Genomic DNA, 27365 nt, shown 5'->3' with positions numbered 1-27365 from the left:
GTGCAGAGGGACTGAGCAGATTAAAGAAGCAGCAAGTAGTCATTTTCAAAAATTACTCAGCGTAGAAGGGGATGGGTGTGATGAGGATATAAATGATTTTCTCGCACACATCCCGATTCTGGTTAATACAGAAGATAACAACACCCTGTTGAAACCTTTCTCGGAAGAGGAAATCTCAAAAATAGTGTGGTCCATGGAGCCAGATAAAGCACCAGGGCCAGATGGTTTTTCAATTCATTTCTACAGACTTTGCTGGGATATAATAAAAACAGACCTTCTGAGAATGATTCAAGGCTTTATGAGAAAAGCTAAGGTTGGAGGAGGAATCAACTCCACATTTCTCGCTCTGATCCCCAAGGAAGTGAATCCTGGGTCCTTTGAAAGATATAGACCGATTTCGCTCTGCAATGCCTCCTACAAGATTCTGGCTAAGCTGCTGGCTAATCGAATCAAACCACTGCTGCAAAAACTTATTTCTCCTGCTCAAGGAGGGTTCGTGAAAGGAAGGCACATCTTGGACAATGTAATTCAAGTCCAAGAGGCTCTGCACTCCAGCCATTCTCGAAAAGAACAAGGTATGCTGATTAAACTGGACATGTCTAATGCTTTTGACAGAGTTAATCATTTTTTCTTGTACAGGGTTCTTCACTCCTTTGGTTTCAGCCAGGAGTTCATAAATCTTATCAAAGCTTGCACAGGGAAGGTATGGATCGCGCCACTAGTAAATGGAAGGCCAGCCAATTACTTTCAAGCAACCAGGGGTCTGAGGCAAGGATGCCCATTGTCCCCTTTCCTCTACATTCTGATGGCAGATACTCTGAGCAGAAGGTTATCTTACGAAAAATATGTTGGCAGCATTCCTGGGATTCGAATAGTAAAAGGAGTGGATCCTGTGAATCATGCTCTGTTCGCAGATGATTCCTTAATGCTCGGAGGAGCATCTCTTCGAATGGAAAATTCTTTCAAAGTCATTCTCAATAAATTTTGCAGTATCTCTGGTGCTCTGATAAATGAAAGGAAAAGCGTTGTATATGGTTGGAATACAGAGCAAGATACTATAGACAGAATTGCAAACCTTCTTGGCTTCGCTGGGTTTGCATCCTGGGAGAAAATAAAATACTTAGGACTCCCATTAACGCTGGGCTCTAACAGGAATAACCTGTGGGAGGAAATCATAGCCAAATTCAAAAAAAAATCGCAGTCTGGGGAGGATATTGGCTCACAACAGCAGGCAAATTAGTTCTAATTAAATCAGTGCTATCGGCGCTGCCCACATTCCAGGCCTCTCTCATGCTGGCACCTAAAGCAATTACAGATCAGATAACAAGGTTAATGTGGGAATTTTTGTGGAACGGAGGAAGAGGAAATAACAAAAGGTTTCACCTCGTCAATTGGGAAACGGTGAAAAGACCCCTCGTGGAAGGAGGGTTGCAGATCAGAGAACCCACGCATGCAAACATAGCGATGGGTTGTAAAATTTTGTGGCAGCTTCATACAGAACCCAACCATCCGGTTAGTCAGATTATTAAACTTAAATATCTTAATAACCAATCATTGAAGCATTTCAACACAGAGAAAACGCCAAAAGGTTCCTTGGCTTGGACCTTGTGTAGTCGAGGAATTGAATTTTTCAGAACCTTCCTTTATCGCATACCTGGAAATGGCAGAAACACTAAGCTATGGAGCGATAGAATAATGGGTCACCCTCCTTTAGCAGAAGTAAAAGAAATGGATGAGATAAGAGCCTGGCTTATCGAGAAAGGAATTCAGAAGTTAGAAGATATCTCGGACTGGGATAACAATGGGAATTGGCAGAGCTGGAAGTTCCCAAGAATTCCAGATTGCTTGAAATTGCAGTTTGAAACTCTTATTGAAGCTATCACTGATTTCGCTCCGGTCCACAAAGATGAGAATGACTCTTGGGGATGGGGCAGATTTGGGGCTTATTCAGCTGCCCAAGGATACTTCCAGATGCAATCTAGGAAGGATTCAATACACCCAGCTTCCTTTTGGAAACAGGTTTGGGATAGCTTCAGCATCCCAAAAATTAACTTTTTCTTCTGGACAGTAATGCACATGAAAATTCTGACTGGCGAGAACTTGAACAAAAGGAACATCGCAGGCCCCCATCGCTGCATTCACTGTAAATGCGCTTTGGAAACCACAGATCACTTGTTTGTCGAGTGCGAGTTCACGAAGAAGGCATGGTTTTTCTTTCTTCAAGGCCTAAATCTTCCCTTTCCTCCACAGACCTCGATAGTCTCTCTGTTCTCTTCGTGGAAGGACAGCTATCATTATAGAATCAGCAGCAAGACTCTCTGGTATCGAGTGTGGATAGCAATTCCAAAGTATGTTTGTTGGAAGTTGTGGCTCGCCAGGAATGATCTCATTTTTAACAACACTGAGTGGACCCCAGATAAGGTGGCTGCAAGAGCAAAGGGCCTCCTAATCGAAACCTTAAATCAATTCCCCTTTAAAGAGGATAAAACTCTCCTAAATGAAGAAAGGTCGTGGCTGGAAGCTTTTTCCTGCAGAGACAGAAACCAAATTCTCTCCCATCCAACTCAAAAGGAAAGATGGCAAATTCGGGATCCGGATGATAGCTTCCAACAATGGTGGAGAACCATGGGTAAGTGCACAATTTTCTTCGATGGCGCTTCTAAAGGTAACCCAGGAAAAGCAGGTGCTAGAGGAGTGATCTATTTTCCGAATGGGATCAAAGAAGACAGGTTCAGCTGGGGGCTCGGACAGAAAACCAACAACCAAGCTGAAATCCTTGGCTTATTGAAAGCCTGCCAATTGGTTAGAGAGAAAGACATAAGAGAAATCCTAGTCTTTGGAGATTCGGAAGTTCTGATAAAAGCTCTCAACACTGAGAAAGATCTAAAGGATCTGGGGCTAAACAAGCAGCTAATAAGATTGAAGAGAATCTTGCAAGAAATTCCCTCGACACAATTTTTCCATATTCTCCGGAGCTCAAACAAGGTAGCGGACAGCTTGGCAAACATAGGATGTACGCTGGATACTGGAATGCTAAGCATAAATGCTGAGACCCCGATTAAGGCATTAATCCCTTGAGGATGATGTAATGAAATTTCTGCTCTCTGTAAATGGTTGATTGGCTTGGCCCAACCTGATTTTTCTCATAAATAAAACATAACCGTTTCAGTTTAAAAAAAGAATATTAATTTAAATTATATTATATTTATGAGTGAGTAAATTTGATGTATATGTAGGAATTTAAAATGTATATATAAAAGAAGAAAAGGGAATATTATGTACTTAAAAAGATTTTCAAAGAAGAGTGTGGCTATGATCTCACTAAAAAAGCTTAGAGAAAAATAAAGACAATAAACATACATTTGATGAAAAGTTATGAGCATTAAATTATTTTTCATTTCACAGTGCATCCAACGTTAAATTAATAAAAACGATTAAATCATTTTTCAATTCAGAGTGCATCCAACATTAAATTAATACAAGCGTTTTTATTTGTATAAGCATTTTTTTATATAGTATCATCTAATAAGTAATGAACTATATACAAACTTATCTTATGTGTACAAATATATAAAATAGTCAAGAAGTGTTTGATGCATACTTGACACTCTAAAGATGTTTTGTATAAAAAATTTGATGTGTTAGAGATGTTTGGTATAAAAAATTTGATGAAGTCATATTAAAGTCATTCTTTATCATCATTCCTATGGCTAATGTTATCGCTTTACGTGTTAAATTATATGTCTTATAGGTTAAAGTGGACTTTATAGTTCTTCTCTCAAAAAAATCAATGGACCATAATCCACATTTAATGGACCATACGACATTTTATTCATATCGATGAATGCATCATTAAAATTATCAATAGACCATAATCTACGTTATAATCATCATGGTTGAATAGACTTATTGTTTTTATAACTAACCACATGAAACTCATTAAAATAATAAGTTTTAATTAATGGTGTGGCTATGATTTTTTAAAAAGATGGTTTTTAATTTCAATAAAGAGATTGATGAGAAGAGTATTTTCTCATATTATTTTTTAAATTTTGAAGCCTTGAAAATCGTTGCGACCATATGGGGAAAACCACCTGGTCCAAATTTTGAAATCAGTTTTTTTCTCGTTGGGTATAGTGACTCTGACTCGGGATAATTGAACTAGTTTCCCAGAAAAATTTGATTTGATAATGTTGATGGAATAATAAAGGATGTAACTGGAAATGACTAAGATAAGTGTAATCTAATCTAACTACTAAACACATGCATATATCTTTAATCTAACATTATCTAACTATAAATATACCCGGGAATAAAATACGATATGCGATCTACAATGATGTCTTACAACAATTGGTAATAAAGATCATTCAACTGCCAAAAGAAATTAAATCGTTTAACGATAATTATTTTGGATAAATAGTTAGACAAAACAATTGAGAGTCCAAAACAATTGAGAGAAATATATCGCATATAAAAATCATTCATGTATTCAAAACGGAATCAGAGCTAACATCATACAAAAGTGCAATAATGCGAAACTATAATTCTGACTTTCATATACAAAACAATTGAAAGAAGAATTATTGCTTAATACATAAATAAAACATAATCATACGATAAAAGTACCATATATGATAAGTCTTGCTCATGTGCTTCAGCAATATTGACCCAATCTCATTCAATCCAACACATTCTAAGAGTACAAAAGTGCATTTCAGTAGAGCATGCTAGATATTTAAAGAAAAATAGATCTTGTTCCATTCATTTCATCAAAACCTCCTCAAAAGTACAGAAGTGTAATGTTTTGAAAAGTTTTTTTGATAAAATTTATGGACCCCTCTCTAAATGCATGAGAGGGGTTTAAATACTAAACTATATGTCTCAAAATAGATTATTACAAAAATAGTTGAGGAGGTTTCAAACAACCTTCCTCGGAATGAGCAAAAATAAAACTAAAAGTAAAAATAAATTGATGACTAGCTCCTTTGAACTTGATCTCTAAGGTCGCAAATATCAGTCATTGGCTTGAGCTAAGGCGGCTGGCTGATTGTAGATTTTAACTACCCAACAAATATGGCATTTGTCAATGCTGGCACCATTTTTTGTGTAGAGGTTGTTAAACACCTTAGAGTCATCCACTGGCTGTGTGGTTTTACTAGAAACTACTAGTATGCCTCCCAATTCAGGCTGGTTAGTTGTTTAATAGCCTCTTCCTTTTCCTACGTTGTTTGTTTCCATTGCTTCTCTAGTTGCTTGACATTTGGTAGAAACCCTGGTACACACTCTTTGACAAGATTGGCACCATGAAGGTTTTCATTTATGGCCTCTATTATGCTGCTTGTTGCTCCTGTTGCTATCATTGTTGCCCTTTCTTCCTGTTTCAACCGAGAATCCCAATCCGTAAACAGAATATCTTTGTGAGACTCCTCCAACTTTGGTAGGTCAACCTTTCTTCCTTCCTCTGATTCTTGCCAGGTGATAAATTCAGAAACCCTTTTGTGGATTTCATCGTACTCAAGCCTCATATCAATTATTTGGTTCGTCAATTTATCATTTCTTTCGCAATAAGGATTTATTTGTGAAATATTTTGGCATAATACTTCCTCTTGTTGCATTAATAGGGAATTGAGGTTGACTTCTTCTTTAATGAATTCATCAATTTGCGGGTTGTATTTGAATTTATCTATCATGGCTTGTATTTGTGAATCCTTTTCTGCTAAGCTAGCCTAGTGATGTATCCTCATCTGCTTGAATTCTCTTTGAAGTTGGGCTACCTATAATTCTGCTTGCTGATTAGTTTTTTCTTGGGCTAATTGTTGTTCTAGCAACAAAATTTTCTATTCTTTTTCTTTCAACAACATTCGAACTTCTGTTGCCTTGTCGATGGTGATTGTGGCATAAGCTCCTGCGAACTGTGCCAACTTTGTGAGATTGTCTGATGGGTCGATAGCATGTCCTCCACACAATAGCCATTAGTTCATTTTCTGTAGTCGTAACAGCAATTGTGTCCAGTTTCCTTTTCTTCCTTTGTCTTTTCACTAAAGCCTTGTGGGTGGGTGATCCAGATTTAAACAGGAACGCAACAAATTACAGAGATAACCATATACACAAAGATGCAACGGAAATAATACTTCATTTCATTAATGGAAAATACTGAAATATGCTTACAACCAGAAATGGAAATAAACCAGCTAGGGCGATGGTAGCTTATCTCTAAGAAGAGATGTGGTGGCTACATGCCTCTGAACTGTGTTACAATGAGGCTCGAAGGCCTATTTATTGTTGAGAAACAATGGAAAACCCTTAACATTCCAAAACCTAACCCTAGGAGATGAAACGCCAAACTGTGGGCCCCGTTTGGGTAAATTGGTACATCAACTTCCCGAGGTTGTAACTTTGGCATACGATCTCCATTTGACGCGTACAATAGCTCGTTAGAAAGATCTATCCGAGCACTACCACTTTGGGAAGGGCAACATCGGTCCATGGACCCATGTTGCCCCCAGATTTCCCAAAAAACGTCGTTTAGGGCCTCAAAACGGCTCCAGAAGTTCAGGACCCGAAAAACTGCTAAAAATAGTAAGTTGTGCTAAAATTAAAGAAACTGAAAATGCTGAGAGAAACAATGGTGGGGGTCCAGGTGGACTTGGCAGGTGGCCACCAATATCCACCTGGATCATTCCTCCCCCCTTAGGAAGCAATGGTCCCCATTGCGTTGAGCTCCTCCATGAGATGAGGAAACTTTTGCTGAACTTGTTCCCTGGTGAGCCACTTGCCCTGCTGAAGGAGTTGTCCTGCTTTGACAACTCGATACAGTTGGATATTCTGTTAGCAAGTGTTCTTGATCTGTGAGTCCATGATCCGATCAGTTGTAGCTTGTTCCATGCAATCTGGATTTAATTCTGTGGGTTTGAGCTGTTCTGCAATGTCGGATGTGTCTAGCAATGGTGGAAAGTATGGCCGAAGGCGGTCCACATTGAACACTGGGTGCAGGCCAAGGAATGGGGGAATGTTTAGCTCAAATGCATTGTCTCCCATAGCCTTAGTAATGGTGTAAGGACCATATCGGAGTGGTCTCAATTTCTGATAGGCTCCAGTAAGGCGTTCCTTTTGCAAATGCAACCAGACTTTGTCGCCCACCTGAAACTTGTGTGGCATCCGATGTTGATCATGTTGCTGCTTGTACTTGGCATTTGATTTCTCAAGAATGTCATGGACCCGCTGGCGAATATGTTGGATGCACTTAATGAAGCTGGTGGCCTTATCTGTTTCGGACTGGACATGAGCTGAATTTATGTGAGTAGCTGCAAGTGGCATGGCCACATCAATGGGGCATAGTGGCTGGAATCCCAAACCCACCTGAAAAGGGCTATGGCCAGTGGAGCTGTGAAGAGCTCGGTTGTAGCTGTGCTGAACATAGGGGAGGCTCTCGTCCCATGTGCGTGGATGCTTTGAGTTATACATGCGCAGAATGTGCACAATCATCCTATTGACAACCTCTATCTGGCTATCAGTTTGAGGATGGAAGGCTGTGGACTTCGTGAGTTTGGTGTCCAGCATTGACGAGAGACTGGACCAAAATGTGCTGAGAAACTGACTGTCCCGATCTGAGATGATAGACTGTGGGATCCCAAGGTGCACCCACACTCGTTCAAAGAAGAGTTTAGCAGTGGCTTCTGTTTTGATATTCTTCTTGCAGGCCACCATAATGGCCATCTTCGAGAACCTGTCGACAACCAAAAAAACACAGTCATTTCCATGCTTAGTGGAAGGAAGGCCTGACATGTAATCCATGGAGATGGATTCCCAAGGTCGACTAGGGGTAGGAAACGGGGTATAGAGGTCGTGCTTCTTAATGGTCCATTTGGCAATGGCACAGGCAGTACATGATCTGATGTACTTCCCAACATCCTGTCGAAGATTCGGCCAATAGAAATAATTTTGCAGTACTGCCACTATTTTCTCGACCCCGAAATGCCCAACAGCCCGATTGTAATGTGCTTCCCAAATCATCTTGGCACGCTCGCTTGAAGGAACACAAAGGTGACCCAGGTGGCATAACAGGGCATCCTGGAGGTGAAAATCTGGAACATGCTAACCCTCCAAGAGTGTCTGGTATGTGTGGCTGAATTATGGGTCACTTTTGTAGAGAAGTGGCCAATCAGAAGTCTCGTGCACACAAGAGTTGAGCATGGTGGTTAACACCATGATCGATGGTCGACTGAGGCAATCTGCAACACTATTGGTGTTGCCCTTCTTATACTTGATATTCAAGTGGAACTGTTGCAGGTATGCAGACCACTTCTGATGGCCATCATTCTGCAATTTCCCTTGGGTCTGTATGAACTGCAGGGGTCGGTGGTTTGTGTGGATGACCATTTCCTTCCCCAAAATGTAATGCTTCCATTTTCGGCAGGCCTGTACAATGGAATACATCTCTTTATCATAAGTGGGGTACTTCCGGACTTTGTCTAAAAGTGTTTCACTGTGATATGCCACTGGCTGTCCATGTTGAGTAAGGACTGCCCCAATAGCATAGTCAGAGGCATCTGTCTCGACCTCAAATGGTTGTTGTAAATCTGGTAACGCGAGCACTGGTGTTGTGCAGAGGTGATCCTTCAACTCCATGAATGCCTTCTGTTGAGATTTAGACCAAAATAATTTTGCTTTCGCCCCTCCCTTGGTGACTTGACTCAAGGGCCAAGTAATATGAGAAAACCCCAACACGAACCTGCGGTAGAAGTTGGCAAGACCTAGAAAGCTGCGGAGCTCTATTAGAGTGGTTGGAGGGAGCCAATCCCGAATGACTTGGATCTTGGCTGGATTGACATGCACCCCCTATTCATCAATGATGTATCCCAGATACTGAACCTGGGTCATGCCAAAAGTGCATTTCTCCAAATTGGCACATAGCTTGTGTTGCCGCAGTGTTTGGAGAACCTGTCGGATGTGATGCAGGTGCTCTTCCCAACTCTGGCTGAAGATCAGAATGTCATCCAAGTATACTACTACAAAGGAGTTGGTGAATGGCCGCAAGATGTCATCCATTAGCCTCATGAAGGTTGTAGGAGCATTCGTCAATCCAAAAGGCATAACCAACCATTCAAAAAGGTCCTCCTTGGATTTGAAGGCAGTCTTCCACACATCAGAGGGTTCGATTGGTACCTGGTGATATCCTGACTTCAGATCGATCTTGCTAAAATATTTCGCCCCCTTTAGTTGGTCCAGGAGGTCATCGATCCGCGGGATCAGGTACCTATTACGGATAGTGATCTTGTTCAGCGCCCGATAGTCAATACAGAGTCTCCACGTCCCATCCTTCTTCTGTACCAACACGATCATGCTCCCACAAGGCAATGAACTCGGACGGATGTGACCTTTCTGCAGGAGCTCCTGAATCTGCCTCTTGATTTCATTGTTCTCCAGAACGGAGCGCCGATAAATTGGTCCATTGGGTAGCGGCGCACCTGGGGTCAGATCGATGGAGTGCTTGACCTGACAGTGCAGAGGAACCCCTGCAGGGGAGGTGAAGATGTCCTCGTACTCCTCCACAACCTTGTCCATCTGTAGTTGTTGTGCAGAGGGACCCCGTCCGGAGGCCGCGGCCACCGTCTTCTTCTTTCCTTGAGGGCGTATCATCAGGAAAACAAATTTCCTGGTTTTGGAAATGATCTTACTGCATTGTTTTGCAGTAATCAAAGAGATGGCGGTAGGTGGTGCTACCTCTGGTATCCTGTACAACTTATTTCCCAATGTAATAATAACAGCACGGGGCCTTGATTCATACACAGCATGTCGCTTCCACAAGTATGGCTGTCCTAATAATATATCAAAACTTCAAGGGGAGCAATGTCACACAATACCTCATCCGTGAAGGGCTTGATGTTGTATGGAAGGCGACACTGCTGGCTCACGTGAAGATCTCGCCCTTGGTGAAGCCACCCAATGGTGTATGGTTGTGGATGTGTTGTGGTCGGTAAGCCCAACCGCTTCACGACCTCTGCCGAAATGAGGTTCTTTTGACTCCCGCTATCAACAATGAACTGTATCGGGGAGCCCTTGACCCACGTTTGGGACTGGAAGAGACGCTCCTCCTCCTCTGGATCTTCGGGTTCATTTTTCTGGATCTTGGCGGTAGCAACAGTGGCGTTGGGATCCGCATCAATGATCTGTTTCCCTTTTTCATTCCCCTTATCGGGTTCTGACTCAGAGTCAGAACATGCATCTAATTCTGAAACCTTTAGCTCAGCCACCAGTGACTGCTTGGCCCGACACTCACTTGTGTTGTGAGTGGATCTCTTATGGAACTCACACCATTTTCCAGTGTCCTTTTTCGGCTTCGCGGCGTTGTTCTTTGCTTGAAGCTTCACTGGTTGTCTTGGGTTGCCCCGCCTTGGCTTTGTCCTTTTTTCTGTGGTTTAGGGGCACCTTTCCCCTGCTTTGGATTCGCAGATCCAAAGTCTCGCTTCTTTTGTTTAAACTTCTGCTCGACCTTGACGGCATATCGGTATGCTGCGCCGAGCGAGGAGATGTTCAGGAATTGTATTTCTTCCTGGATGTACTTGTGCAGGCAGGCACGGTATTTGAGTATCAAATGTTGCTCTGAATCCTTGATACCCAACTTTGTGCGAAGGGTATGGAAAAGATTGGTGAACTCTGGCACGTCTTGGTCCCTTCCCTGCCGCAACGTGGTCCACTTTATGTATTCATCCTCATAGCTTCCGACAGGGTAGTACCGCTCCTTGATGGCATCCCGAAATGAATTCCAGGTGGGTGCGGCTGAAAATAGTGAGCCAGTAATTTCATCCTTCTGCTCGCAGTAGGTTTCCCACCAGTCCTTGACGTGGGGGGCTTCTTTGAGAAGAGCGAAAACAATATTTTCCCAACTCGAAAATTCATGAACAGAAAAATAACCCTCTAGCATATTTAACCATTTATTTACGGCATCTGCGTCTATCTGACCCTCGAATATGGGGATTTCAAAATTAACTTGTACCTTAAAGGGTGTGGCGTTTCCAGAGTAGCTGTTGGAAGCCGATGCGTCACTTCTGGGTAGCCGCTGAAGGATCTGGGCAAAGTTGTCCATCATCGCGTTTCGTTGTCGCTCGAGGGCTTCTTCGAGCAATATTTTGATGGGATCTCCTGCCCCCTCGTCTTTCTTCTCATCCGCCATGGGAGGCCGTCGAGATTTGCGAGGCTGGTCTTGCAAAGGTTCAACCAGTTCAAGCCCTAACTCCTTATATCCCGACCTTGTTGGGGACATGCAAAGAAAAACAGAGAAAAAGCAGACCGCTCTGATACCACTAATCCGGATTTAAACAGGAAAGCAACAAATTACAGAGATAACCATATACACAAAGATGCAGCGGAAATAATACTTCATTTCATTAATGGAAAACACTGAAATATGCTTACAACCAGAAATGGAAATAAACCAGCTAGGGCGATGGTAGCTTATCTCTGAGAAGAGATGTGGTGGCTACATGCCTCTGAACTGTGTTACAATGAGGCTCGAAGGCCTATTTATTGTTGAGAAACAATGGAAAACCCTTAACATTCCAAAACCTAACCCTAGGAGATGAAACACCAAACTGTGGGCCCCGTTTCGGTAAACTGGTACATCAACTTCCCGGGGTCGTAACTTTGGCATACGATCTCTGTTTGACGCGTACAATAGCTCGTTAGAAAGATCTATCCGAGCACTACCACTTTTAGAATGTCAACATCAATCCATGTACCCATGTTGCCCCCAGATTTCCCAAAAAACGTCGTTTAGGGCCTCAAAACGGCTCCAAAAGTTCAAGACTCGAAAAACTGCTAAAAATAGTAAGTTGTGCTACAATTAAGGAAACTGAAAATGCTGAGAGAAACAATGGTGGGGGTCCAGGTGGACTTGGCAAGTGGCCATCAATATCCACCTGGATTAGTGGGACTGTAGAATATATCTAATGGGGGTATTTCTTCAATTTTTAAGACAATTTCGGAAGTAGGAGTAGCAAGAATAATCTCATTGTCTTGGGTACCTATAGCTCCCTTCCCTATTATGTATGGATTTTCTTTATGTTGGGTTTGCTTGGGAGTTTGCAGTTCAAATGTTTGCTCAGGATTTGTTTATGTACAAATATTTTTATCGAACTGCTCCCATTCCTGTTCCAGGTCAATGATTGGAGCTTTTCCTGACTAAGTTGAAGTAGAAGCAACCTATGCTTTTTTCTTTGCCAAGGCCTGCTCGGTCGTCTCCTCTGTACTCTTAGTTGTGTCTTTCTCATACTCTTTATTTGTGTTTCCTCCCCCATTTTGAGATTATCGCTCTGAGTTATCTGGCTCATGGATCGACTTTTCTTGGGTCTCTTCTCTAGAATTTTCTTTGGAACTTCCCTCCAAGCTTACGCTAGGAGTTGGATCCCTTATTGGTTCAATCATTAATATATTTTGGGGTCAAAAGTAGTGATTCCATATGCAAAACTTGTGAAAATGTTTCTGCTTGTAGGAAGAGGTCATCAAAGGCATCCTCTTCGTGGGTGAATTGTTTGACTTTTACCATAGTAGAAAATTCCTTAATAGTGTCATTTGGGTCGTATTAACTTCCTGGAACTGTAGCTAATTTCAAAGACATAATAATCTTGGCTTCCTTCAATGCATGTCCATAATCGTGTAGTGCAAAAGCACCACATTGTACTGGGAAGGTCGGCCAAATGGCTTTCTTCTGTTCTTTCAGTCCTCTGGTTAAGCCACCTTCTCCTGCAGTCTGGTAGGCTATTTCTCTAGCCAAAAGTTTGTCGGGGACATAATATGGGAGGACATGCGGAGAAGCAATGCTCCCAAAAACTCTAATGTAGGTGAATGTCTCTTCCCCAAACCATCTGGCTATTGGCAAGATATCTACTTCGGCCTCTTGAGAAAACCTAGGGGCTATTTTATCAAAAATTGCTTTATGAATATGCAGCATAGCACCTTGACAAATTTTATAAAAATGGAGGTGGAATTGGGATTCCCACAAAATTTTATGGTATATGTGGATGGGAAGCGGGTTTTGTACAGTCCATTTCCATCCCATATTTGGAAACTGAGAACTAAAACAAATTGCATCCATAACAAAAGCACTCATAAAGAAAGGGGGGAAATCCTTAAAGAGTGACTTCTTTTCCTTCTATATTCCACAATGGTCTTTGCCAAATTGTTTGATAAAATTTGAGCCCAGTTCATAATCGTTGCATTAACTGTTGCATCTATTAACAGGAGCCATTCTATGGAAAATTTGGTGCTATCGGGTCTATCGAATAACCTACATATCATTGTTGTTGCGAAACTATGAGGGGGAGAAATGGATGCCATTGAGTACATACCAATTTTATCTTGTTTGAGTTTGCCTCCACTTGATCTCCAGGTCTGCGTGACATCTGACGGGTCCTCATTTTCTTTGGTGAATTGCTCAAGGAATTGTTTGTTGTAGAGATTTTGAGGCTCTGGTAACTGGTACATTAGTCGTAGGTTGTCTGCTGAGAAAGACCCCATGACCTCTTGCCTTTTATTCTTGAAGGTTTTGTCTGAGATGTCTACCTCGTCAATTACCCATTTGACCATATCCGTGTATGGTATTATCTTTGGTCTCACAGCTATTTGGTGCAAGAATGAACATGTTGTTTCGAAATAGGAGGCGTTAGATGGCTCTTGAGCATCAGCAGTGGCCTTTGTTACCAATGGCTTGGGCTGCTCTCTTCTAACAAGTTATACATGGCCTCCCATGTTATGGTTCCTCCGTCCTTACTACATGTGGTGTCAAAGAAAAGCGGTACCATGTCTGATTTCTCAGATGCAGTCGCCTTTCCCTTCTTCGCCATTTTTTCTAACGATGTTTTCTGCGGAGGTTTCATGAAATGGAGCAAATTGAAGTTATCAGATAAACACATGCGAGAATGATAGTGAGAATTAAATGATACAGTTAACCTCAAAAAGATGACAAGAAAGGAGCTTTTATTCAAAATGCAGATGGAAAGATATTGTATCACGTCGAGCCTCTCTTTAACATAAATGTCATTAAACTTATTAGATACCCACTAAGGTCCCCGCATCACAAATGGGAAGGGAAAAACTTTAAGGTGGCGAGTTTAAACTGAGAGAATGTCGATTTTGCGATTGCGATAAGATTATCACAATATCTCAAATCACATTATCGCATTTTCTATTGTGCGTTTTTTAGAATTCTGCGGGATGCGAGATGAGCGGCATATTCTTTATTGTTTAGAGCATAGTTTGCCTAAATGACTAATTACTTCATAAAGTGCTTTTCACTAAGTGTCAGACTTAACTTATAATATTTGTTTTTATCGGGTCCGGGTTCTATCGCACTTCGCAAACTCTCGCAATTCATAAGATTGGCTTTTAAGTAAAGTGTCGTGATGCGATAAGTATTGGCTCGCTCTACCGCAATATCACATTTCGCATATTACGACATGCTTTTTAGTTGCGTCTTTTAAGAAAGCCGATATGCGATTGCGATAAGCGCTTCATTTTACAATGAAAACTTTAAGTCTTATCTTTGAATGAAAAGTCTAATGATATCCTAAGTTAAATATGGTGATTCCTTCCATCACAATTCGCAGATTTTGCTTGTTAATTAACCTTTGACACGCTTGATCCAACGACATGTGAAAAAAGCAAAAATTACTAGTCTTAAAGGGTTTTGACTTGATATCTTAATTTATTTCTAAAAATTTAAAAGAAAGCGCCTAAGTGTTAAATTTTCCTTGAAATGTAATCCACATTTAATGGACCATACAACATTTTATTCACATCGATGAATACATAATTAAAGTTATCAATAAACCATAATCTGCATTATAATCACCATAGTTGTAGACTTATTGTTTTTATAACTAACCACATGAAACTCATTAAAATAATAAGTTTTAATTAATGGTGTGGCTATGCTTTTTAAAAAAGATGTTTTTAATTTCAATAAAGAGATTGTCGGGAAGAATTTTTTCTCATGTTATCTTTTAAATGAATTTAATGTTTTTTTTTAATTTATTATTAATATTTTATGTGAATAAACTTTTTAGGATTAGTTTAATATTATAATGGTTATTAATGATTATTAGATGATTTTATTTAGTATTATAATTATTATGATTATATATGTTAAATATTTTGATAAAATCGATAAATGCATAATTAAAATTATCAAAGGACTAAAATCCACATTATAGTAATGGTTGTAGAATTATTGTTTTTATAACCAATCACATGAAACTCATTAATAAGTTTTAATTAATTGTATGTATATGCTTTTTGAAAGAGAAGTTTTTAGTTTCAATGAAGAGATTAATGAGAAATATTTTTTCCTCATATTTAATTTAATGTTTTTGTTTTTTTTATTTAAATTATTATTAATAGTTAAAGTGAATAAATTTCTTAAGATTAGTTTTTTTGTTTTTATTAATTGGTATTGATGAATTTATTTAATATTGTAATTATTTTTTTAAGCTATATTTACATTATATTAATATGGCATAAATACATAGTTTACAATTTTGAGAGCATCTTTTGTCTTTGTGTGAGGAAACCAGAGAGAAAACCTAAAAAATATTTGTTCGTAGAAGGGGAAACCAGGGCCCAAGTCTTTGAAACAGGTTACATTTGTGAGTTGACAGTGATCAAAATGTAAAATAGTGAGCCTAGCAGCTTTGTGCCACTTTCCAAAGAACCAAAATTGGCAATGAACAAAATTTGAAACAGTGAGCCTAGCGGCTCTATACTAAATGCCTATGAACCAAACCAAAATTATGGCTTTGTACCAATTGTCAGTTAACCAAACCAAGCCAAGATTTACCGACCTGTGGCACGTGATGGAGTCAGAGAGGTTAACACTTGTTGGTGGAGGGACTGCGTTGGCATTGCATTGATGCCATTTTGAAGCCGCCATGCACCTAATCACTACCTTGAGCCTATGTGTTGCCGAAGTCTACCAGAATTTCTTTAAGAATGTAACACCCATATGGACTGGGATGGGGAGGTGAGGAGGGGAGAGTGTCATCAACCGGAGGTGAAGGAACATGCAAAGGAGGGGGAGGGGTCATCAGACCTCGGTTGACAAGCGGCGATGGCGAACCAACAAGAGGGAAGTGCAAGGGTGAAGGGGTAGGAGAGGACGTGGATGGAACGTTTGGGGGGAATTCAATTTTAAGATCCTTGGACAGACGTTTAAGGAGGTGGAAGAGTGGTTATGAAAGGGATAGAGCTCAGTTATCCACCATGTGGCCCTCGGTTTCTCCTACTCCCTCTCGTTGAGCTAGCGAGCAAGGAGATTGTGGAGAACCCAGAGCGTTGGCTGACCTCTGTGAGTCTCTTCCTCCTTGATAACAAGTACTTGATGTTGAATGTGAACTGATATGCCATGGTCGAAAAGAGTTGCAACTAAGGCTTCATCAAAGGTGGTGGGGAGGCGTCCACAACCTGTCCCTCTGTCGAGACATCGCCCGCGGCCTATGTTGTGATTCGTGGTAGGATGAAAAAGGTCAGAGGAAGTAGATCGGGAGTCAAAGAAAGCAGAGGAAGCCTTAAGTAAAATAGTCAGGGGAACTATCAGGAGGCCATGTCTCTTAGAGTTTTATCACCAGATTTGCCAGGCAGGAGAGTAGGGCTGGGGTATGGGGCCAGAGTTTTGGAAGAGGGCGTTTTATGACTCATTGATGACACTTGGAGGGAGACCCGTGCCAGGTGGGGGGCACCGTCGTTTGGGCTGGGGGATCATGGCAACCACCCGTCGAACACCCAAATCTAGGGGATTTAATATTATAATTTTGATTATTACATATGTTAAAAATTTTGATAACTTAAGAAAACATCATTAATAAAGATCAGACACATTTTTTATATATAAAAGTTGTACATCTTTACCAAAGGTAAAGTGGTGAAGTGTTGTTCTTGTATCATTGATGTCAATCAAACTTTCAACATACTTCAAAAACCCTTTAACTCAAAAAAACAACCCACATATTTATTAAATATAACCAATACAATTATATAATGAATAAATAAAAACTCTTTAACACCAAGAACATATTTATCCAATATAACCAACATATTTATAACACCCACGTAGTTGTGATTATGACCAAAATTACAAAATAACAAACTTTTAAATTAAGGACAATGTCCATCACAACCTTAATCTAGACAATCCACAATGCCATGAATTTTTGCAAGGCTTAGTTCAATTCATAAGTTTAATTTCAACATCACTTGGGAATCTATTTCAATAAGCAAGATAAGGAACATTATGTTAGGTGGCAAAACTTTTCTTTAATAAAACAACAAGTAATCATTGACATTGAGTGTGGGAAACACCAAATGCAAGTAAAGTGTCACCATGTTTGGTATTTATTGTAAGACAACTAGTCAAAATTCCAATGAATCTGACCTCTATCAAATGATCACCCTGATTGACACAATAAAACAATATTGAGAACTAGAACCCAACATAATAATAAGTTTCCTACTATGTCATTTGCAATTTTCAAGACAAAGGTTCCAAAACCAAATGTAAGGGTGCATTGTCACTTTGCATGTACCTAACATGAACTATTATTTTGAGATTAAATGTGAAAGCATAATGATCAACATTAAAATTATTATTATATGGTAAATCGAATGATTGTTGAGATTCAAGATTAAAGAATGAAAATAAACAATTTTAAAGTTTTGTTCTTCTTTGTTACGATTTCCATGACTTGCCTTCAAAACTAGCCTATTGCCTAAGAAACCATGGCCCAAGGGCATCTAAGGTGTCAAAGTCACTTGGGGAACACAGCTAGCCTGGGGCATGCTAACCCTTAACATGGCTAGATCTTTTTTGGTGACTCCCCTTAACTACGACAAGTTTTAAACCTTGGACGCATTACAAAACAAAATCCTCAAAGTCTAATCATGATAGTGAAATTTGACAAATCATTTATAGTATTAATATATGGTAAATCGATAAATTTATTTTTACTACTTGTAAGAATTTTAAAGTTTCAAATTTACTATTTTAATGTTTAAGTGTAGATGTGAAATTAATAACTCTAAAAAATCATTACTAAAAAACTTGTTATAATAGGAATTATTTTTGCAAATTTAATATGCATAATGTTATCATTATATACAAGGGTGGCATGAGCAGGGGTTTAGGTCACACTTCCAACAACATTGTTGAAGCTTATGCCTTAAAACAAGGTTTGAGCAAGTTGTGAATCTGGGAATTCATGAGGTGGTTGTTTTTGGTGATTCCTTGAATATAATTCACCATTTATATTCAAGATATCTCCCCTCATATACAAAGTTAAGTCAAATTTTCAAGCAAATTTATCAGTTGTATCAGTCTATCCCCAAGAAGAAATGTCTCCATTCTCTTAGATCAAACAAATCCAAGGCTGATCACATGGCTAATTTGGGGTTGAGGCTAAATCAAGGTGAACTTTGGTGGCAGTGGCAAAAGGGGTGTGTTCCCCTTCCTTAATGGTTAATCAGGAGACACCAAAATCAAAGCAGAGGAATAATTCCTTGTGATTTAATGTAACATTTTGATGCTTTGTAAATTTTGGTTTTTGTTAGGTCAGTATTGGAAAATGTACAAGTGGAATATTGTAGATATTGTAGCATTTTGTTCAAAAGCTTCAAAATTAGAATTATTTAGATGGTCATTGATACATACTTTGTTCCTACCATGTCCATTGGTTTCAACTTGCTTATGTAAATCATATATCTAAATTGAGATTTAGCTTAGTTTCTTTTAATATAATTGATATTCTTGGTTCTTGTTAAAAAAATATTATCATTATATAAAATTAGAGGAATAATTATTTTGTATTTAGTGATAATAAATTTATTTTTTTATCAAAATTAAGAATAAATAGATAGTGCAATTCGAAAATTAATTTAAAATATTATTAAAATCAAATAATCATTGATTGTCCCCGATGGGGATGAGGAACAGAGAGGAGGATGTTCTTGATGAAATGTGTGGGCCCCTATGGTAAGCACATGGCTACAGGATGGCAAGTTGGCCTCACGTCCCTCCCATATTACCTTGAGTATGAGAGACAGTAAATATTGGCATGGGAAACCTCAAGTCACGTTGGGTCTTGCGGAGGGTGGTGAGCACATTAATGTTATAGAGGGTGGCAGGAGTGTTCAATGGTCATTATTCAGCGGACATAGTTTTGGAACCTATGTGTGGAATGTTGGGAGAAGAGGAGGGTGTTGCAGAGGTGCTCCGGGTCGGCCGAAAGGTCGAAATTGTCGTAGAAGGTTCGGCCCCTGTTGGTGGGTGTGGGTAGTTGTCAATTGCCGAATTGGGCTTAGAAAAAGCGAGTTTGCAAGGAACGTGGTGTATGTGCATCTGACAAGGGTGGTTTGTTGTGGCTTCTTGTGTGTTTGGTGTGGTTTCAATATGGGTTAGTTGTGAATTTTCCTTTGGTGAAGCTAGATTATTGAAGTGCACCTCCCCAACCAGTTCACAGCGTCCTAAGCTATGGGGTGATGCCATTGGCGAGCCTGTAGTGGGTTTTGGTTTACTATAATTGTGAGGAGTTGCTTCTTCAGGGGGCGTGTATGCTGCTAGTTCGAGGTGGGAAATAGCATTGTAAGTTGTGGGTGCCCAGCGCTGGAGGGAGTGGAGATTTAGCCGAAGCTGGTGGTCTTAACCCTTGCATGGATTGCTTGGGAGTTATTTGAAGGGTGGTCTTCATCTCACTTAGGTGGTGTCTGGGTTTCAAGCATACGGTTGGTTCCTAGCTCAGGGCGGTCTCGGCCTCATCTCGAGCTAGTGTCTGGCAGTGGTGGAGGGAGTCCGGAAGGTCTAAGTGCAAAGGGTTCGAGTCGTGCATGCTTCACGAGGCAAAGGTGGTGGCCGCTCGAGGCGTTCGAGATGCACGGGGTCACCAGCTTGAGGTGGAAAACACGAGGGCTCAAAAGGGAGTCGAGGTCGCCTCGCTCTCCATGTTCTACGGTGAGGGGGTTCAGCTCGTCGTGGTGGTTCCGGGCGTCGTGCGTCGGTGCACTAAGGTGGTTGCGGTCAACGAAAAGACAGTTGCATGGAGCACTATCGAGATGTGGTTCAATCAATTCTGGATCGTCTGGAGAATTCAGAGCAGTTTAGATAGGGGGAGCACACCAAATTGATAGCAACTCTAAACAAAATACATTATTTCCAATGTCATACCTAGGAGCATATTGTGGTGGTCTGGTACAACCATAATTTTCTATCAAAGAAGGTCAAGAAACTGGAGGCCTGTATGGCCCATTTCGAGGAGCATGTCCAATGCTCCTTTCGTCCTCCAACACCTCTTGGTACAACTCCAAACAACCCATCTTCCATCACCTCTCACGACTAGCATGGATACAAGTGTTTTATATGTTTTTTCCATTTACTGGGCCTTTGGCCTTTGAAATTGTGGATTGTGTCTCTCTTTGGTTTTTTGTTTCATTGTCATATGCTTTCATCAATAATCAACAAGTCTGGTCGGGGTGAGACTACCTGTGTTTTTCCTCTAATGTATTTCCTTTTGAAACTATGAATAGAAATTTGACTTACAAAAAAAATAAAAAAATCATTGGTTGAATCATTTAATCAAAAGTTTGTAAACATGTTTAATCAACTTGTTGTATGTTCTTGCACAACAAATAATTCACCTTGAAAAATGGTTAAACATTATATATTGTTATTAAATTAAACTATTATTGCACTGAGAGCCACTCTGCAATTCAATATGGGAAAATGTTGTCGCATGATGTTATATTTATTACATCGAGAAGTGCCCTAAGTCCAATATGGGGGAGATGTTGTCACGTAATATTATATATAAAAACAATAAAATGATACTTACATTAACAAATTAAAAGTAGCAAAAAAAAAATTAATGTCGGACATAAACAAAATACTTCAATTTCCACTTAATTTTACATCAACTTTATATAAAGAGATAAAGTATTAAAAAGAATTTCTTTTTAGCGTGAGTGGATATGTAATTTTTTCACTACTTAATATGGGGTTGACATAAAATAATATTATTGAAATTTCATGAGGTGTAATTCATTTTATGTTAAGTTTACATGTAATATTGAAAAGAAAAAATATATTAACAATTTTTTTATTATTGTAAACTATAAGTAAAATATTTCAATGTCGGCATTAAATAACATAATTTTATATCAATTTTATATATAGAAAAATTAAGGAATTAAAAATAATAATAATAATAATAAAAAAAAAAAAAATCGTATATTTTCACTTTCCATTGCTAGGAAGATGTAGATGTGTGATTTATTTCATTCTTAAGATGCCTAATGTATTTCATTATTACTATGGAGTTGATAGATAGGATTTAAAAAATATTAATAACAAAGAAAAGTTTGATGTACATTATAAATCAAATATTTCCATATTCATGTTGAGTAAAATATTTTAAGAGAGAGAAAGAGTGAGAGAATTATTTTTCGATTAATAGGTGCTATATATAGAGAAATGATATGTAACATTTTAAAAAATATTAATAATAAAAATAATTCAATGTATGCACCCCCCCCCCCCCAACACACACACACGCATATATATATATATATAGAGAGAGAGAGAGAGAGTATATCCGATGGATATATGTTTTCAATTTCATAATATGAGGGGGCATGTATTAACATCTTAATGTAAATCATAAATAAAATATTTCAATGTCAACTATGTATATATTATATAAAACAAGTGGAAAAAAAAAAATCTTCTATTTAAAACATTTTATTACTATGTTGTTTAAAACTAACATAGATTCATTTTAACTCTAGATTTACCAAAAGCCGAGAGGAATCAAATCTCTCAAGGTGCAACCCTTCCTCAAGTTTTGCACTCAGAAAGAGGTTTTCATCTATAGAGATTTGATCCTTCTCGGTCCTTGGCGGATCTAGAGTTAAGATGGATCTATGTTGGTCACAAAAAAATAAAATGACTATAATCACAGTTGAACATTATATGACATCTCAAATTTAAATGAATTCTATATTTAAATTTGATTTCAAAATGCGCAAATCATTTATAATATTAATTGTTAACATGCACAATACGTTTCATAAGTCAAACAATATCAACATCAATATGATGTGAAAAGACATAATATATATTAATGATAATACACACATGTCTCAAATACTCAACTACAATATGTTGAAAGTAAATGAGTGATACATCTTAAATTTAATTTAAAACAAATAAATCATTAATAATATAACTAATTAACATATACACAATATATTTTATGAATAAAACAATATTAATATCAACATGAAGATAAATATATATGTCAAATATAACTATAAAATACATGTAAAATATAAATCGTAACAATTAATTATATATGTGTCAATGATTGTTATTAGTTAGGTCCACCACTATAGCCAAAGGCATCATTACCTTTGCCACTAGAGTCAGAGGCATCAATACTTCCACAAGATAATAATATAGAATGTAGCATCTAATATATCAATTCACTATTAAATTATATCGCATGATTCTACCATAGCATTTGTAGCATCAATAGCAAGTGTAATGGGCATTGTAGCTAGTCAAACAACTACTAAAGGAGACGGTGCTCTATCAATTGCTAAAGGAGAAGATTGTGGTTAATTTGGCGCCAGTGCTAGAGATGGTGTTCAATATAATGTTGGAGTCAGAGATGGTGATCAATCTACTCGTGAAGAAAATGGTAGTTAGTCTATTTATGGAGGAGATAGTGGTCACTCTACTCATGGAAGGGTAGGTGGAGGTGGAGGATCATTGTCCTCAAAAAAATAAATTTAAAAAGGATCACTAATGAGCCCTCAACCTCTATAGTAGGTTGAGTATTCCGACAATGTCAGGTGTCAACAATGTCATATCACATGGAAGGGTTTCCCATATCATTAGAAGTTCATGGTCCCATGAGGTCTCCCTAGCTCATGTGACGATCACTCTGTGGTGAGCCATCAATGCACATTTTTTATCAATAATCTCTTGATGAAATCAATAATTTATCTTATGTATCATGCCAAGTATTTACAATTAAGGAAACTCATACACCTTAGTCATCTCATCACCTTGTTGGAAAGGCACCTTCCCAAGATACATGCCAGTATCCACAAAATAGTAAACATTAATATTAAGACAATCTAAGGAAAATGTTACAATAATTGGAAAATGATTAATGGCAACATAATGATAATAGTAGACAATTAAGGAACTGGTCAGCCTTAGCCATCTCGTCATCTTGTTGGGGAGACACCTCCAATAATGTGCAAAAATCTACAAAATAGTAGAAAGTAGTGTTAAGACAATTTTAAGAAAATGTTACAATAAAGTAAACATGCATTAAATAAGATAAAATAAAATAAAAAATATGTAAATGATCGGTGAAAATATAATAATAATAATAATAAACAATTAAGGAAGCTCATCAACCTTAGCGATCTCCTCATTTTTTTGGCAAGGCACCTCCCCAAGATACATGCCAATATCTACAAAATAATAGACAACAATATTAAGACAATTTAAAGAAAATGTTACAATAAATTAAATATGCACTAAAAAATAAGATTAAAAATATGCAAATTAATCAATGAAAATGATAATATTACCTAGAGCAATTGGTGGCTTCACTTGGCTAAATAGAATGGTCACATATGCTCGCTAATCCATCCCTTGTATGAGTATTGTACATGATCAAGGACATGATGATCCTCACTAGATAACAAATTTAGAACATCTGAACTCACTAGCCTACTCAGGAACTCTAGCTAGTCCCTCCTAGGCAACATTTTCCTCCACATGCACATACACACATCGATCATCAATTTAGGAGGGAGGGACTCGAATGTTGATAAAATAAATAACTCTTAGCAAACTAGAGGACCATCCTCCCATCAAACATATCATGATATTGGCGCAAATCAAAATGAAAATTTCACTAAAATATGGCATACCACCTGACCAATATGAGCCTTTGAACTAAAGTATCTACATAGTGCATCAGGGAGAAACTAATCAACTATCCATTAGAGGTATAATGTGTTAGTTTCATGACCATAAGATGCAGGCACCTATCCTCCTTTGCATCGAATGCATGTAAATGCAACTAGCTCCCACCAACCTAGAAGTCACTAAGTTTAGTGATGTTTACATTGATATATTTATGCACATATGCCAATTGAATCTCTTTCACAATGTCAGGAAAAAGATCGAGGAACTGAGAAAAATCCTCCCTCTCTCCAAGACAACCTAGTAATGAAATAAGTATCCTCCTCAATGAAATAGTACCATAGAATGGGATTGACCTCGAATTCTTGTCTACCATGATCTAAGTGATGGATCAACTACATCAAAGTGTGTGCCCCCCTTCAAGGATGTAGTCTCCACATAAGACACAAGGAGGCCAACATTTCTTAAATGGACACAAGTCTATGTTAGAATAGGGAAAAATTATATATCCTTCTTCCTCTGTCAAGCCTCCCACTCCTATACAAAGTTGTACGGGTTGACCTACCACTATTATTATCCTTATTGTCAGTAACTCTAATTCACATTCAAATTTAATTAGGAACATATGTGTGTGTGTGTGTGTGTGTGTAAATTAAATGCCCATATTTACTTATTAAAATTATTTCTTTATCAAAAGAAATTATGTAAAACATACCAATGTACCTTAAAACCATAGACACATCGCATGTAAGGCACCGACATGGAACATGCATTGTAAACAATGCTTGTTATAAAAACATACCACACTATTAAAGTGGTTATGGTTTTGTTATTATTATTAGTGTGCCATTCGTGCAAGGGTGTTAATGGCTATTGATGTATTTTCTATGCTCTGATGCACCACAAAATGGTACACTCGCATAATCTAAACCACCCTAGTAATATGGGAAATTTTTCAATTTGCATATGTTAATGGTGTAATCAATATCTATGAAGGTACCGATAATGGTGCCTCCATACTTTCCCTAGATTTTCAAGTATATTTTAAAATATAATGCCTCAAGAATACATTTATAATATCAGGAAGCTTTGCTAATGGTGCTTCTCAATATTATAAAGAGCACCTAAAAACATGGAATTTATTTATTTATATGTTTATTTGTGCCTTCAAATTCACACAACACATTGATAATAGTGATACTTAAAACTTACAAATACACCAAAAAGCACATGAATTTGTTCAATTTAAACCAGGCTTGGTATGTACAAAAACACCACTAGCAATGCCTTTGCACGTTTCATAGAGCACTAAAATATTATAAAAGGTTTCAATAATGTGTTTACGATATTGTGAAATATTGCCAACAATGTTTCTATTTACCAAGCACAACAATAGGTCTCATACAACCCTTTCATTTTCCCATGGCTTTTGGTGCTTTCTTGATCAACCATTGTCCTGGATATGATGCATCCTATAACTATATAGGATGGACCGTTAATGGCACATCCTATAAATTTAAAAAATGCACCACATCAGTGTGGTGTTAGAAAAATAATTTTAATGCACTATCCAATTTTATTTTATTTTTTTGACAAAAGTGAGTATTTTTTCTATGTCCCTAGTCACAACAAAATTCATTGGAGATGTTTCATTGGAGACTAAGAAGTAGGTTCTTCAGTGGAGGACAAAAATAGAAGTACCAAAATATTCAACAAGAAGACTATTTCTGATATACATTATGCTAACTTTGCAACAACTATACACATGGTAGAACTGACTTAACAAAAATACAACTTTGCGGAATGAGATCATGAGACAGGGGGATCAATTGACATTTTATCAGACTGGCCTCCAAGGGAGTTGCTCACAATGTTACATTGATCTCCTTCATTCCTCTGGATTTGAATCTTGGCTAAGTGACCACAGAGGAAATCAATCTCATCTCCCTGACGATTCACTTGAGTTTGAAGTCTTTACATCACCAACCATGAACATAATAATAGTAGATTGTTGGAGAATCTGCTACAGAGGTCGCTACTTTCAACATGGATATTCACAAGAGGTGTGGGCACCGGCTGCATGCACTATTGTAGCTATATTTCTTAGGGTTATACCTTGACTCTCCATTGCATCTAGGAAAAAGGAATAGGTGCTAGTTACCGAACAACAATTAGGCCAGAAGAAGGAATTCGAGGGAAAAAATTAGGGATGATCGGGAATGAAGGAGGACCATACTTAGGGAAGAGAAAAGGACTCTTTATATAAGAAGAAAAGTAGAAGCAAATCCAACAGAGTGTCGAAAGCAGTACAAGACGGAGAACAATTTTAAAATTTACTATTAGACTAATAATTTGGTACCTTCGAAACATCAATGTGCCCAAATTGGTATGAAAAATCACCCGCGACAACTTCCATCCGACAAAATCAACTTTGTCTGGTGAGAGTAGGGTTGATAGCACATAGAGATGCGGAGGGGCGTTGAATGCAACTAAGAGGACGACTGAGAAAATGAGAAGGAGATTATAATTGGCCACTAGAACCGCATGAGGATCCTCCATCGAGCCAAAGGAAGGCAACTCCCAACTCCACGCCAGAAAGCAGAAAGGATAATTGACAAAATTTTACAAGAAAGGTCCCAGAACAATGAACCTAAGATTGTTGAGCTAGGTACCTTTCACAACACAGAGCTTGAGTCTCTCTTTAATACCAAATTTCACTGGACCTCTATAGACTTTGCAAAGTTGAAGAATACCCCGACGTCCACAGCAGTAAACTGAGCTCACATATAGACACTAGAAGCAAGATTCCAGCTTAATTACCTCATTATCGCCCACCATGAGTAAAATTTTGGGACCAGAGAACTCACATGCCACAAAGATCATATCATCCATGAACTCCATTAACAATCTCTCCCTTGCAGCCTTTAATGAGCCGAGCACGAGGGTATAAGAATAAATGAAAAGTTTCCTAGCTACCAATTTCGCCATATGCAAGGATGGAGAGGTGCATGGTTTACATACCTATGGCCTTCCACTTCAATAATGGCCATGAACCTATTCCACCAAACCATTAAACTATTATACAAATTGTTAAATGGGGGAATGAACTTATGGGAGAGAAACTTAATGACCCCTTCAAAATAGTTTTCTATGCTCCCAAACTCATGAATATCAAAGATGAAACAATGATTAAGGACTTACTGGTGTTCACCAGGGGATAGTTTTCCATCCAGAGTTATCATTAATGACAAATTGTCTTGCATCTAGAAGACATGCGTGATTTGCTTGGTCACTAACATCCTTGTTTTAACTTTGAAGGATGTGGTAGAAGGCCTTAATAGGGAAGAAATCCAATATGCTAAGAATTCATCGGAGAAGAAGA

This window comes from Pinus tabuliformis, chromosome X (assembly GCF_031772625.1).
Source record: "Pinus tabuliformis cultivar Carrire ecotype Pingquan chromosome X, CPIR1, whole genome shotgun sequence".
NCBI lineage: Eukaryota > Viridiplantae > Streptophyta > Pinopsida > Pinales > Pinaceae > Pinus > Pinus tabuliformis.
Note: the sequence above shows the minus strand (reverse complement) of the source record.